Here is a 15,543-nt window from a genome sequence, read left to right as displayed (position 1 = left end):
GGGACCCCACCCTGAAGGGGGTGTGGCCAGCCTGAAAACAGCCCTCAGCCCCTCACCCAGGCTGGCCACATCCCCATGACCCTATCCCTGTAAACGGGCAGTCAAACATCCCTCAAGGGGTCCCAGATTGGAGAGGGTGCAGGCTGGGCTGAGGGACACCTCCCCCCCGGGCACGAATTTTGTGCACCAGGCCTCTAGTTCCTTATAATGAAGTGAATGCATTTGTAATATTTCCATACTTTGTGTATTATAAGTTGAAACCAAATGTAAAATGAATATAGTTAATTACAATGAGCACCTTTCCTCACAGCAGGACTGTGGGTTCCCACATCACATGCACCTTTCCTTCTCAGGGTGTTTCTGTCTCCTGACTTGTCCTTTGGTTTTTGTCTCTCCCCTGCCCCCTGTGTCATGCACCCCAGTCGGGGGCGGTAACAGAGCCCAAGCCCCGCACTTGCCATGGTGGCATTTTCCGGTTACGCCAACGCTGGCTGCCTTCAGCTTCGGTTCCTCAGTTTGGGGACCATTCTGCCTGTTTCCCATCACAGCAAGGCCTGAGGCAGCTTGCTTCTCTCCAGGGCCTTGTCAGTGCCTCCGTGCAGGGGTTTTGGAAACCAGACATGGTGCACCACTGCACAACTTTTGTCAAATATGTCATCTGTACTGTTATCTAATTAATATTTTCCTTAAATAAATTCGGGGCTTTTATCTAAAATTTTATTTATGAAAGAACTATATAACTCTTTCAGAGGGAAACCAGAATCACTTCCCTTAAATCAGTTGTGATAAGAATTGAATCACTGCCCGGCCAGCGTGGCTCAGTGGGTGAGTGTCTACTTATGAACCAGGAGGTCACGGTTCAATTCTGCATCAGGGAACATGTCCAGGTTGTGGGCTCCATCCCCAGTGGGGGAAGTGCAGGAGGCAGCTGATCAATGATTCTCTGTCATCACTGATGTTTCTCTCTCTTCCTCTCTCTCTTCATCTCTGAAGTCAATAAAATATATTTTAAAAAAATAAAGAATTGAGTCACTGAAAGCAGAACTCTGGCTTCACATTCCTGCTGCCCGTTACTGGAACGTGGACGGAGAGAGCGGCAGTTACCAGGGCAGCGTTAGGTACCCCCCAGCGCTGACCTGAGGCTCTGAGGGCCTCATAGGGAACCACCGTCTTATGATCTAATGCTGTGTTACTTGATGCCACTTCTGTGCCCATAGTCACCTTGGTCATAACTCTGGGAAGCATCTCACACCACGGCCCCCGACAGAATGCTCACCAGCCCTAAGTTCACAGCCCCTCTTCTTAACAGCTGGTGTTTGACAACCACTTAATTCCTTGACTCTCACTGTGAAAGAGGGGCAATAATATCCACCTTTCAAGGTCACCTGAGAATTATACGAGGTAATGTTCACCGCATGTCTAGTCCTGCGCCTGGAGTGTATTGGACACCATGAACCCCTACTGTGTGCCCAGCGTGCTCCTTGATACCCGGGATCTAGACAAGCACATACACAGGATGGAGAAGCACTCTGCTTCCAAGGAGCCTGATTCTCGAGAGGAAACTCGGCCTGGAACAACTCCACGGGCCAAGAGGTCATTCTGGTCAGCACACAGCTCCGAGGGAGGTGCCCCGAGCACCCTGAGAGGAAGACTGGGTCCAGGGGGCTCCCTGCTCCCTGCTCCCTGCCTCCTGCCTCCTGCCTCCCGCCCCACATGCTTGGTATTTAATACACGTGGGAAAAGATGAAGACTGTTGAGAACATGCTTGTCAGCCACAGGGCAAAGGGCCACAGCGGTGCAAGGGCCACAGTTGCCGGTTAAAACAGAATAAATGCGTGACCCGGTTGTCAATTGTCCGGCTCGAAGCCCTGCTTCTGAAGTTAGTTCCTACAGAAAAGACACTTTCTCTTAGGAAAAGGTCACTTCATTTCTCGTCGTGCGGGTCAAAGGCGGCTTGGGCTGTTTTATCAACTTTAGTCCGGGCTGTGCTGCTTTTCCTTAAATCTCCAGAACTTACTTCATGATGCTTGAAAGGCTTGAGAGCAAGAAACTTGAGAGCATTTTTCCACATAATTGAAGCTCCTATGTATACTTTTGGGGAAAATTCAGTAATTTTGTTTGAGTTACCCATATTAGATTTCTACACAGATTAATATTACTAAGTAGTTTCTCAGGACCAATTTTGTTGTTGTTGTTAATCTTCACCTGAGGATATTTTCCCACTGATTTTTAGAGATAGTGGAAGGGAGGGAGGGAGGAAGGGAGGGACAGAGAGAGAGAGAGAAGGAGAGAGAGTGGGGAGAGAAAGAGAAGGAGAGAGGGAGGGGAGAGAGAGGGAGAGAAAGAAAGAGGGGGGGAGAGGGAGAGAAGGAGAGAAAGAGAGAGAAGGAGAGAGAGAAACATCGACATGAGAGAGACATCAATTGTTATCCTCCAGAATGTGCCCCTACCTGGGCTGGGGAACCTGCAACCCAGGTATGTCCCCTTGAACGGGAATCGAACCTGCACCTGCAACCTTTTGGGCCACAGGCTGATGCTCTAACCACTGAGCACCAGGCCAGGGCTGCAGTTGTGATGTTGAAGAATCAATAAAAAGAGAATCGGGTTGGAGACAGATGCCCAAGCAGGAAGTCGTGTAGAGGCAGCCACTCTGCTCGTATGGTCGGTCATACTCCTGGTCAAACACAGCTTTCCCCGCAGGGAACCAGGTCGCTGAGCTCTGAAAGGAGGAAGACGGGGCTGACCCGCCAACTCCACGGAGGAGTCTCCCCCATCACAGACCCAGGAACTGGAGTCACAGTCATGTTTCCAGTGCAATGACTGGCCCAACGGAAAATAACTTCCTTTGTTTTCATGACTGAAAAGCACCATTTCTTTCTCTTTCCAGCTTTTTATGTAACATTTTTAAGTGGATGGGATTCATGTAAATTTTGCTTTTTCCCTGGCAACTGACAATAGGAGGCTTTCAAACCAATGCCACAGCGGCTGTGCTTCTGTCTGCTTCTGCTGGAGCCCCAGCGTCTGAAACGAGTAGGTCAGTCCTTTGGAGACTCAGAACTTTCACTTCCCAGGACAGCAGCTACGGCTGTCCCACAGGCCAGGTGATGTGGGGAAGCTGGGAGCTGGGTCGGACCCTGATACTTACCATGTGCCCTTCAGGAGAGAAATGAATCCCCAGTTTCACGTCTCGGGGCCAGTGTTCTGTCCACCGTGTTATTCAGGAAGAGAGCGGGATGGGGCGCTGCATGTTGCTGCTTCGAGGCCAAGGCCGGCGTGCCCTCCAGGGAAGGAGACTCCAGTGGCAGGAGGGGCTCAGAGAGCGGGCTCACAGGGGGCTGCGTACAGAGGACAGCTGAGAGCTCGGACTCTGCTGTTGAATACGCAGATTTGCTCTAAACACACCATGGAGATGACCACGGAGATGCAGGCTTGGGAGGAAGGAGAGTGCGACCACCCTTGGCAACCCTGTGGGCTGGGCGGATGTGTCTGGCCAGGGGACTGCCTCAAAGACAGTGGGAAATCCACTGACAGCTGTAATGACACAGATGACACCCCACTCACAATAATACCAATTCAGCGACAAATAGGTGCTCATATTGGGATCACACTGCCTCACGTAATCTACTTCTCTCACTCCTTCTCTCTCCCTCCAAACCCACCTGCGGACACGGGCTGCTGGGGACTTGGTCTGTGTGGCTGTGTCAGCCAGAGAGCTCCCCCAAATCCGGGTAGTTCATGGGTTCAGGTCTGTAGCACACTGTGAACCCTTGAAAGGCTAAAATTCTGTTGCATTTTGTTTGCTGGAGTAAGATGAGATTGAGCAGAGCTGGCTGAGGCAAAGGTGTCAATAAACAGAGCCCAGCAGGTAACGAGACCCTAGGATGGCTCACTTTTTCGGTCACCCTGGCGAGGTGATGGCCCCCAGTGGTCTGGCCAAACACCAACCAGAATAACACTGAGCTCAGTGGGAGTTTAGTGAAGCAGATTGCCCTTCCAAATGTGGGTGGGCCTTGTCTAACCAGTCGACGGCCTTAAGAGCAAACATTTCCCAGAGAAGGAAGTGAGCCTCGGAACTGCAAAGGAAACCCCTGCGAGTCCTTCCCTGTTGACCGGCGTGCGGAATTCAGACTCAAGGACAGAGCACAAACTCCTGCCTGAACTCCAGGCTGCCAGCGTGCCCTGCAGACCGGACATGCCGGCCTCATAGTTGTGTGAGCCAATTCCCTGCCATAAAGTGCTCCCTCCCTCCCCCTCCCACTCCCATATTTAGTACAACAAGCAAAACAAAGGGGCAAGTAGCAGCAGTTTAAGGTGCACCTTCACTCACTACATGGCCTTTTGGAACCCCATCTGCCTCCACTTTTCCAGCCTTACTTCCCGCATCCCCACTACGTGTGACCTTCACTTTGCCGCAGTGGGATTCTATGTTTGGGACACCAAGTCTCTAGATAAAAGTTGCATTTTTTTCCTGCCAAATTCAAATTTTATCTCAAGGATAATACCCTCTAATCTTAAATTGTAGCCATTTACAGCTCTCCTTAAAATCTACGTGTGTGTGTGTGCTTTGGAAAGAAACCTAAACTTGCTCGCAATAAAGACAGAATGTGTGGCCAGAGGGGGCATGCCTCGTCTCCTCCCGGGGCTCATGGGAGTGGGCCTCTGGGGATATCGCTGGAATAAGCATTTCTGGAGGCCCGACGGGAGGGTGAGATGTGGTAGAAGCTGCTTTTTCTGTGGAATGACACCCCTGGGTTTCCAGAGTCCCATTTCCCTCAGTCCAGTCCTAGAAGCAGTGTGGCTGGGGCTTCCGTGGGTGAGATCAGAGCCGGTGTCCAGGGTTCCCCTTCCATGCTGGGGCCGGAGCCAGGTCAGCACCGGGCTGGCTGCAGTCCCTCAGCCCATGGCGTGTGGGGTCTGCATGGCCTTGGGCCACACGGGTGAACACAAGCGACCCAAAAGCATGGGAGGGTGAGCACCTTGGTTCCGGGGATTGTATGTTCCACATCTTTAGGCACTTGCAGTGGTCACGCCCATTTTGGCCGCCCATCTCTGTCCCCAGGTGTGATTGACAGGCAAGTATCTTCCTTAGTCACCCCAACTTTCCTGCGCATGTGCGTACCTTCCTGTGTTGGGCCCCTCCCTCAGTGTTTGGCAGGGAACACGCCTATGCTGCCTGGCCTCCCTGGGCCCCTTTCCTATTATTAATAGCTAGTTAATTATCACAGTATCGAAAGGAGCTGTCACTCACACTTATTCTGGGAGGCCCAAGACACTATATTTTAAGAAAATGAGAACGCAGACAGGAACTGACATTTAGGAGGTGCGCAGAGCTGCTTGAGAAGATTAAGGGAATGGATCTCTGCAGCTACAGCGTGCGTGTTCACACAAAACCCGTCTGGAAGGAGCTGACCCAGTTCTCCGGCCAGAACTGGGGCAGGCCCTCCTGGGGCAGGAGCCTGGGGTCTAACGAAACAAAGGGACACAGCTAAGTCATCCACTGACATCAGTCTTTCCTGGGTTGAAAACCTTTAGTGCAGGTCCATTAATGAAACAATGAAGTAAAAATTACAGAATTAAAAAAAAAGTTGAGCTGCTCGCTCAGGGTGTAGGGGTGACCAGCAGGCTCACTGTTCGCCTCACTTCCCACAGCCTTGCCCAGCTACCAGCAGATCCTGGGGGGCCCAGGGGGACCGTCTGAAAGCCTCACACCCAGAACCCCTGGGTTACATGCCTGCCACCCATTTAAATACACTTAGAGGGAGAATCACTGAACAAATATATATGCCTATATGTAGAAGGAAGTACTTAGTTTCAGAAATGTTAAATTAAAGAGGTGTGTGTCTTCGTAAAGACCTCATTTCACAGAAATTATGTGAAAATGATTACAAGGTATATAAATTTAAGAAAGAAGTGGCAGTGGGAGTGACAGACCAGACCAGACTTCATAGGGAAGCTAAGACTGAGTGGCCGAGGCAGCTGTGAAACATTACCTGAGAATAACAAGGGCAGAGAGAGAGAGCTTTAAATCATCACCCCTATTCCAGATGAGCCATCAAACTAAAATAAAATAAATATGTGGGAGATATGAAGACAGACAGGTCAGTGGATGAATTAATGCTAGATAAAATGAAAAAAGTGGGCACTCTTTTTTGTTGTTTTGTTAATCCTCATCCAAGGATATTTTTCCATTGATTTTAGAGAGTAGAAGAAAGAGGAAAAGACAGAGAGAAACATTGATGTGAGAGAAACACGTCGATTGGTTGCCTCCTGCACGTGCCCCCTGATCATTCCGGGCCAGGGAGGAGCCTGCAACTGAGGTACATGCCCTTGACCAGAATCAAACCCGGGACCCTTTGGTCCGACACTCTATCCACTGAGCCAAACTGGCTAGGGCAAAAAATGAGCAATCTTAAAATGAGTTTAAAATAAATCTGTTTAAAAATGTGTCTTAGTGTGCTAGGGTTGCCATAACAAAGCACTACACACTGGGGGCCTAACCAGCAGGCATTTACTTCTCACAGCTCTGGAGGCTGAAGTCCAAGCTCAAGGTGCCGGTAGGGCTGGTTTCTGGTGAGGGCCCTCTTCTCTCCCCAGCTTGCAGATGGCTGCCTTCTCACTACGTCCTCACATGGCAGAGAGGGAGAAGGAGAGAAAGGTGACAGCTGCTGTCTCTTCCTAAGGACACCCGCTCTGATACATCCAAGTACCAGGGGCCGCACATCACCTCCTTGAAGGCCCCACCGCCAATGCAATCACACGGGGATTAGGACTTCAACCTATAAATTTGGGGTGACACAATTCATTCCAAAGCAGTCTGCTCCTAGCCCCCAAATTCATGTCCTTATGATGTGCAAGATGCATCTGTTCTATCCCAGCAGCCCCCGAAGTCTCCATCCTGCTGGAAGCGGCTCCAGGTCTGATGTCACAGTCTGTCCCGAGTGGCATGGGAGCCACGTGTGGGCGGGACTGGAGTTGCGGCTCATTCGGGCCAACTCCTCTGCAGCCCTGAGCTGGGAAGGGACACGCTGGTGCTCCCCCTGTGGTGGGCCAGGCACAGACATTTCCATCCCCAGAGGAGAAGGGAGGAAGGGAGGGAGGGAGAGAGGGAGGGAGGGAGGAACGAAGGAAGGGTGATCATCCCAAGCAAGTCCAACATGTTGCAAGGCCAGTTCCGTGGGGTCCTAAGGTTTGGGAAGAATGCTCTGGCTCAATGCCCCACCTTCTGGGCCCAGCCAGTGGCCGTCCTGTGGGGGTCCCACCTCAAGCTTCAGTGGGAGGCTGTATGGTGTGGGAAGCAGAGGTGCTGACCCGCCTTTTCATGCTGAAGGGCCCTGGGAGTCATGCTTCCCTCTTCCCAAGGAGCAGCCACGCCTCAGGCAGAGCCACGGCCCTCTGGCAGCACTGAGATCCCAGCGTCCTCTCTCACCCCGTCCTGCCCCTGCCCAGTTCAAACCCCGCCTTTCTGCTGCTGTGACCCCACCTCTGCTCCTGGCACCGGCTGCTGGGACCACTCACCTGCTGGCTCCTGGGAAAGGCCCTCATCCATGCCCTCTGTCCCTCCAAGACCAGCTTCTAGTGCTTGTGAAATGGATAGACTGAGAACTCCCCAAATACTCAAGTTTTGGTTCCTTTTTGCTTTGTTACAGGAACTAAATGAGGTAACAGTAGAGAAAACTTAGTGTGGTACCTGCCCCCCACCCCTCTGTGGATGGTGGCCGTGCTTATGGGCACAGTGATGTGCACTCAGAGGCGCAGGAGGTCCTTGAGGGAGGGGCGGCAGGGAGTCAGCGCAGGAAGTGCATGACCGAGTCATCCCCAGGCAGCTCATGCCCCTCGGCTCATCTCCTGGCAATGGGTCTGGGAGGCAGGTGTCCATCCAAGTTCCACTCTTGAGCGAGAAACGGGCTCAGGACAGTGACCGGGAGCTGAGACCTCACAGTTCAGGAGTCGCTTTTGCCTACTTCAAAGCCGTGTGCAGTTTCCACACTTGTAGGGAGCAGCTGTAGGGTCAAGCCTCGGGCTGACCTGTGGCAGGGCCACAAACAAGTCCCAGCGTGGAGGGCAGAGCCCTCCTAGCATAATGAAGCTTGACCTTCTAGTCCTCCCAGTTACTTCCTGGGTAGCTAATGGGCTGTGGGAGGTGCAGCAAGTGCTGCCAAAACAAGGCTTGAGTAAGGAAATAGATGTGAAAGTCACAAGAACATTGTAAACATGTTGACCACCCCCCTTGTTTTGCCTTGTGTGATCTGACTATAAAATAAAGCTTCTGCTTGCAGGCTGGGTCTCCCTGTGTCCTCATCCAGGCAGTGATCCACCTAGCCCCAGCTGTACTCTCTTGTCTGTCTTCTTTGATCCTTCACTGCCCCTCCTCAGGTTCATCCCGGCCGTGCTGGATGCAGTTCACACACTAAACCATGTTTCTCCTTGGGTGGAGGAAGAAAACCTCCTTCAGCCACATCACGGTTAGGCTGGCTACGGTGCTTTAATCGGCAAGTGTCTGGGGGTTTCATCAGCATCTGCATTGAGTGCCCACACGCTGGTCTCTCGTCCACGGGGTGTGTGTGTGTGTGTGTGTGTGTGTGTGTGTGTGTGTAGCACGTGGCCACCACTGGTGCCTGTGCCAACCCCAGACAGGAGGCCTAGCCAGCAGCCTGGGGACCTGGGCACCGTGACTTCCCGGAGCCGGGCCCTGGGGGCCACACACTGGGAGCAGCAGTTGGACCATGAAGTGCTCTCAGGGATTCTCCTGGGGTCTAGCGGTTCAGGTCTCTATGACACTCTGGGCTGGGGCCCCGCCTGCATCGCTGTCGCTGGGAGCACTGTCCATCCTGACCCTGGCACTCTGCACCCACTTCTGCTATCTGAGAACTGATCTCACCTCCACAGAGAGGCCAGGAGGCTGCAGGCCACGCGGGGCTCCCTCCACTGCCCTCCGCCCTCTGCTGCCCTCACCTGAGGTCATGTTAACCTTCAGGCGCTCTGCCCAGGGCAGGTGAGGAGGGAGTGAAGTTGGCATAAGCAAATAAGGTAAAAAGTATTTGAATGCGATATTTTTCAAATTTTTAAAAACATTCAAATACTGTGTCCAGCTTGCTGTCTGCCCTGAGCAGAACTGCCCCTCACCAGCCCTGTGCCCAGCTCTGATCTGTGCGCTCACGTCCCTGGTTTGTGCTGTTCCCTCTTGTTGGTGATGCTGGTGGGGATCACCCACACACACCGCCTGCTTCCACAGCGACATCTGAGCTGACTGCCAGCCCAGGGTAGACAAGGCAGATGCTGGGTTTCGACACCTCCTCGGGTCTAGTGCCTGTGCCCGTGGCACTTCAGGGCTTTGTGGCAGGTGTGCTCAGTCTTGACAAAACCCTCGTCCCCAGTCCTCCACGCGTGTGGTCTCCACGCTCCCCGTGAGCCCAGGAGCAGCGGGTAACCCCGGCACCCCCTCCCTTAGCAGTGTGTTCTAGCTTAGCAATATGCCACATGCCACTTGTCCTGATCGCGGTCATAGTCACCGTTCTCCTGCCCCACCTCGGCAGCCTGAGGTGATGCAGTAGGTGACCTGAGTCAAAATGAAAAAGGGAAGGTGAGTACCAGGATCCCAGCAGGGCCAGCCTGCCAGGACCCAGAGAGCTGCCGAGTATCTTAAAGGGGGTGCCCGGTACCACAGATGGAAATAGTCAGAAGCTGGTGTTTTAGAAGGTGGGCCATTGACAAGAGGGAACACAGCACAGACAAAAAGCACCCCGAAACCCTGACTCCAGGGAGACACTCCTGAGTGCTCTGAGCTCCTTCCTGCCCTCAGAGCGTCTGACATCGGGTGGGAAGAGAGTAGGCAGCTGGGGGAAATAAGGCCATGAGCTGCAGCTGCAGAAATGGTTTTGGTTTGCTTGTTTTCCACTTTTAACTTCTACAGTGTAAAAGGAACACACACACATGTTTTAAAAAATCAAACAGTACAGAGAAATGAAAAGAAAATTCTCCAGCTGACCTCACTCCCCGACACCCTGTTTCTAATTCAGCTCCTGCATTCAAAGACATCTTCTGTCCCCTCTGCCCCTCCCCCCCAACACTGTTACTGCTTCCATTTCTGATTTCTCAATTCCAGTTCCTGTCCCCCAAGAGGTGAGAACTTGGTCATGTGTCTTCATCCGGCTCCGCCTAGGCTGTCCCATTCTGTGAGTTGGGTTCCTAGGTGGTTACCTGTAATTTGAGACTTTGCTTAGAGTCTCAAATTACCACAGGTTGAGAATCACTGCTGTAGAGCCTAAGACCATCGGAAAACACAGATATTTACATTACGATTCATTAACAGTAGCAAAATTACAGTTATGAAGTAGCAACGAAAATAATTTTATGGTTGGGGGTCACCACAACATGAGGAACTGTATTAAAGGGTTGCGGCATTAGAAAGGTTGAGAACCACTGCCTTAGACTCTCTATTGTGCTATGTCATTTAGGTAGACTGTCTCCTTCCTTGCTGTATAAGGTGAGAAGGCTCTGTGTCTGAGATCACTACCCACGCCTCTCAGCTGCCTTAGCATTCGGGCTCCCATCTTTACTTACGTTTTCTGTGTTCCTATTAGCATCTCTGGCATAGTCATCATTGTCTTTCAAATGTTGTTTGTATGTTGATTCACCACAAACTGAAAAAGCATTGGCATTATTCCAACAGTGCAACTACTCCTTCCTGAAGGACACACAGCTCTATCTATCCAGAAAAAAGGGCAAGCTTATGTCGTTGAAACGGAAAGATGAGCATTCCAAGTGTCAAGGTAAAATGGGATTCCTTAAACTCAACCTCAAAGACTTTCAGTGGAAGTATTCACTTGCCGGTGACACTGTCCTCTCCAGGAAAGCTTCTCCTCTGATTGTTCTTCTTTCAGACCCACCCATCCTTTGCTTCTTGACTCTGAAGATGTGTTTGGCTTCTTCAGATCAATTATTTTTTTGTCTGTTCTCATACTTACCTGTTTTCTCTAGGAGTCAACTGTTACATCTTTTCCACTGGGCCTTCTCTCAGTTTCCTGCTGGTTTCTTCTGAATTTTGAGTTGTTTTTGTAGGTATGCAGGCTTGATGGGAAAGGTTGATTGATATCAGTGGCCTGGTTTTCCATGGGTTTGTGGACCACTCCCTAGAATGAGGAGATGGATGGCAGGGCCTGTGCACAGATGCTAGGGGAGCTATTTCAGGTGCATGTAGGTGTTTTGTTCATCATTCTCTCCTTCCAGCATCACATCTCTGTACGCATCCGAGTCACAGGGGAGCTTTCAAGGCTCTCCCCCAGGGTTCTGATTCCCAGATCTGGAAAATCTATGTTTATTTCTAAAAGAGCACTGTGATTCTTTTTAAAAATCCTATATGATAAAGAGGTAATATGCAAATAGACTGTCACGCCCTCATACAAGATGGCCACCCCCATGTGGTCACAAGATGGCCACCACAAGATGGCTGGCAGGGGAGGGCATTTGGGGGCGATCAGGCTGGCAGGGGAGCAGTTAGGCGTCAATAAAGCTGGCAGGGGAGTGGTTAGGGGGTGATCAGGCTGGCAGGCAGGTGAGCAGTTGGGAGCCAGCAGTCCCGGATTGTGAGAGGGATGTTCACCTGCTGGTTTAGGCCTGATCCCACAGCAATCGGGCCTAAACCAGCAGTCAGACATCCCCCGAGGGATCCGAGATTGGAGAGGGTGCAGGCTGGGCTGAGGGACACACACACACACACACACACACACACACACACACACACCCCGCCCCGCACCCCACATGAATTTCGTGCACTGGGCCTCTAGTATATATATATATTTGTATAGATGTCAGAGAGGAAGGGAGAGGGAGAGAGAGATAGAAACATCAATGATGAGAGAGAATCATTGATCAGCTGCCTCATATATGCCCCACACTGGGGATCGAGCCCACAACCCGGGCATGTGCCATGACCCAGAATCGAATCGAGATCTCCTGGTTCATAGGTTGATGCTCAACCACTGAGCCACACCGCTGGGGCGTGAGTGATACTTATATGTAACCAGGGTTGTGAGTGATTGGCCCTTAGGTATCCTTTGGGAAAGATGTCTGATTTCTGAGACTATCTCCTTGGAGTGAAGCAAAGGGCAAAGGAGCAAAAACGTCTTGGGAAGATCAGGGAGCTTTGCTGAGTCATGGATTGCAGTCCCTGTACATGTAGCAGCTAAAGCTTAGCTTCTTCCCAAATGCCGCTGTAATTCTCTTACCTCCATGAAAGAGCTCTAAATGGAGTAACAGTGAGAGCGGCTGCTGTCGTGTATTTCATTGGACATTTCATTTTGGGACCATCATTTTACTTTTGTCTTTTGTGGTCGCTGAGCCCTTGGAGAGTAGAATTGGTTGCAATGAACTTTGAAGAGGCTGACGAAGCCCCGCCCATTCCTGTGAGGGACAGGCGGGGACCAGCTGCAGCCCCGGAACCAAGGCTGAGCCAGACCCTCCGCTGAGCAGGGCCAGCTGTACAAATTGGGAACAGAGGCCTTGACTCTCATTTCTGTGGCTTTCATTTGCACATGAAGTTAGTTTGAGGGGAAGTTGGATAATAAGGAGTTTCTTTCATATTGTTCATATTTGGCACATTTTTATGTTGTTGATTAAGCCTTTGTGTTCATTTGAAACAGTCTGGTGAGCTATTTTGGACATCATGACTGGGCATCGTTAGTGGTAAGAAATAGACCAGGAGTGGATTTTTGGTTCAGGGTGCTGCCTGGAGTCCTGTGTGACTCTTTGGGCACAAGGCCAATTGCCCCCCAGCAGCTGCAGAGGGACTGTGTGGCAGGAAGCAGGGGGCCAGGATGGTGAGAGCAGGAGCCTGTGAGCACGCGGGCTGCCTGCTGAGGGCTGGCCCACCCAGGCTCACGCTGGACCGGCCCAGGTACCTTGGGCCTTCCTTCTGTGCCAGCGGTGGGGAACCTTTTTTCCGCAAAGGGCCATTTGGATATTTATAACATCATTCGAGGGCCATAAAAAATGATCCACTTAAAAATTAGCCTGCAAAAAAATAATAAAATAATAAAACACACTCACACACAAAATTAGCCTGCTATATTTGGTCAAACCTTTAATTAACCCACCCCTAATGCCTTGGCAGGGCCACACCAAATGATTTCTTGGGCCTCACATGGCCCTCGGGCCAGACATACCCCACCCGTTATTTGAACCATCTTCATCATTTTTCTATATTTGCATATCTCCTATACTCCTAGTGATATATTTTTCTTTAAATATCGAATGTGTACTTTAAAAATTTTTTGCTCATGATAACATTATCTTTTACTGAATACAGATTAAAATACATACATAATTACTTAATTACATTACATAAATACACCAAATAATCAGAGAAATACATTACATAATGACTTAACTACATTATGTAATTGCACAGAAATGTTTAAAGCTCCCTGACCACATGCTATCTAGGTCAACTCACATGACACCACTGGGCCCTCCCTTGTTCTCTGGTCTCGCAGAGGCACCGGGGGAGACAGTGGAGAGACAGTTGGCTTGGAGCCGGGCTGGGCATGCACTCTGGGGTTTGAAATGGGGCAGATTCCCTAACCTCCTCGAACCTCAGTGTCTATATGTGTGAAATGGGGAAGATAACCTCTGGGGCTGTTCTGAGGACTGAGATCAGCATGTCAGGGACTAACTGGAGGCCTGAGCCCCTCCCCGCCACAAATCAAGCTAAAGATATTCTAGGAAGGACCGTCTCTCCCGTAAACATTTCCTCATCATGGCTGTCCTCTGGGACTCATGCGGCAGCAGCTGACCTCTGAACCCTCATTTTGGATGGAGGCCTTTTTCTCCCTCTACACCCCTCTCTCCCAGCCCTGGATTGAGGTCCTGGGCTGTTCCTTCCTCCAGGGGACTCCTCATTGGGACTCAGACTGCCTCCTTCTCTCTGCCTGGCTCTCCCCAGACATGAGCACAGGCTGTGGGGCAGTGGTCCATCTTCCTCTTCCCACCAACCCGGCCCCACTCGCTGGGCGGAGGCAGGCTGGACAGGTGTGAAGCACCTACAGGAGATGCTCATGACCCTGGGAGCTCTGAGCCACTCCCACAGAGCTCTACTGGCTGCCCTGGCTGCACTCGGCGCTCCCAAACTGTGGCTTAGACATGAAGTGGTTTGGATGCCACACACCCAGCCTTGCAAGCCACAGACCCCACGTCTCGTTTGGTCAGGGAGCTGCTGCTCAGAAAGGACCTGGATGTGTCCCTCTCTGGATGGTTGTTTAAGACAGCTGAGCTCTTTTCCTTGCAGGGAAATGGAGTCCGGGAGGCCCTGCGGCTTTGAGCCCTTTCCAGCAGATAAGACTCCAAGACAATAAAGATTTTGATCTGATGACGTTCCTTTGTGCAAACGAGCTTTCCTAGCAAAATGGTGCAGATAAATGTGGATGAGAATGGACTTGATACAAATAAATGGAAATATTATGTTTCTCCAGTATAAAAATAGATCAAATGGCAAGAGGACAGAAATAGGCGGAATGGTCACATAAACTGTCCGAGGTCAGCTGACATTCTTCTCCCCAGGCCTTTTCTAATAGTTTTGTTGCCAGGGCTACAATGTTTTTGCCAGATTGGAGCAGGATTGTCAACTCTAATGGAGATTAAGTAGCGTTCCCAATTGGATTTTTTAAAATAAGCATCGGCTAATACTGCTGGCTTGCGGAGTCATATTCATGAAGGACGGAAAGATCTCAAAAGATGTTTTTAGATCAGAGAACTAATAGAATTTGAAGTTCAGTAGACAAGTTCTGTTCCATAGGTTTTCCAACACAAGCTTTTATCATGGTTACATCGAACAAAATAACTTGAAATGTAATTTTGTACATTTAATAAAAAAGTAATATAAACTGTTTACACAATTAGCCAAAACATTAATTCCCCTAAGAGTAATTGAGGTTACTTAATGAACAATTCTTCTGATTAGTTGGAAAACTGTGGTCACAACTGCTCACAAACTCACACCTGATTTATTCTTAAACAATGCAGATAAGGTACAGGATAAAGTCTCTTACCTTTTGGTTCTTCCCATGCATTGGTCAGTCATCTGAGGAAAGTGTAGGTAGTCAGGTTCAGTAAAGGAAAACCAATTTGTTCTGGACACATGAAACATGAGCATTAAGAGAAATAATTCATGTGAAAGTGCTTGGCAAAAAACAGATGCTGTATTTCCCCGATGTTTTTTGTATTTTTGTAGCCGGAAATCTCAATGTTAAATTCTAACACGAAAAACTGATTATAGTCTTTAGCATCAAAAGAAATTCATCCTAATATGAATATTACATTAGTGACATCTGGTGGAAAATGCAGGTGTTACAGTGTAGAGTTATATAGCTATTCTGATCTTGAGTGTATAATAAAATTAAGATACATTTTTACAGACTAAGCAACAAAATGAAAAGAGAAAGTAAAAAAAAAAATTTTTAATGTCTAGGTGGACACCAACATTATTAAGCTAATAATTTTTGAGTCTATATTCTAAAATGTATAGAAGGGTAATGAACCTAAGAAACTCGA

This window comes from Plecotus auritus, assembly GCF_963455305.1.
Source record: "Plecotus auritus genome assembly, chromosome: 6".
NCBI classification, from domain to species: Eukaryota; Metazoa; Chordata; class Mammalia; order Chiroptera; family Vespertilionidae; genus Plecotus; species Plecotus auritus.
This window is presented reverse-complemented; position numbering follows the sequence as displayed.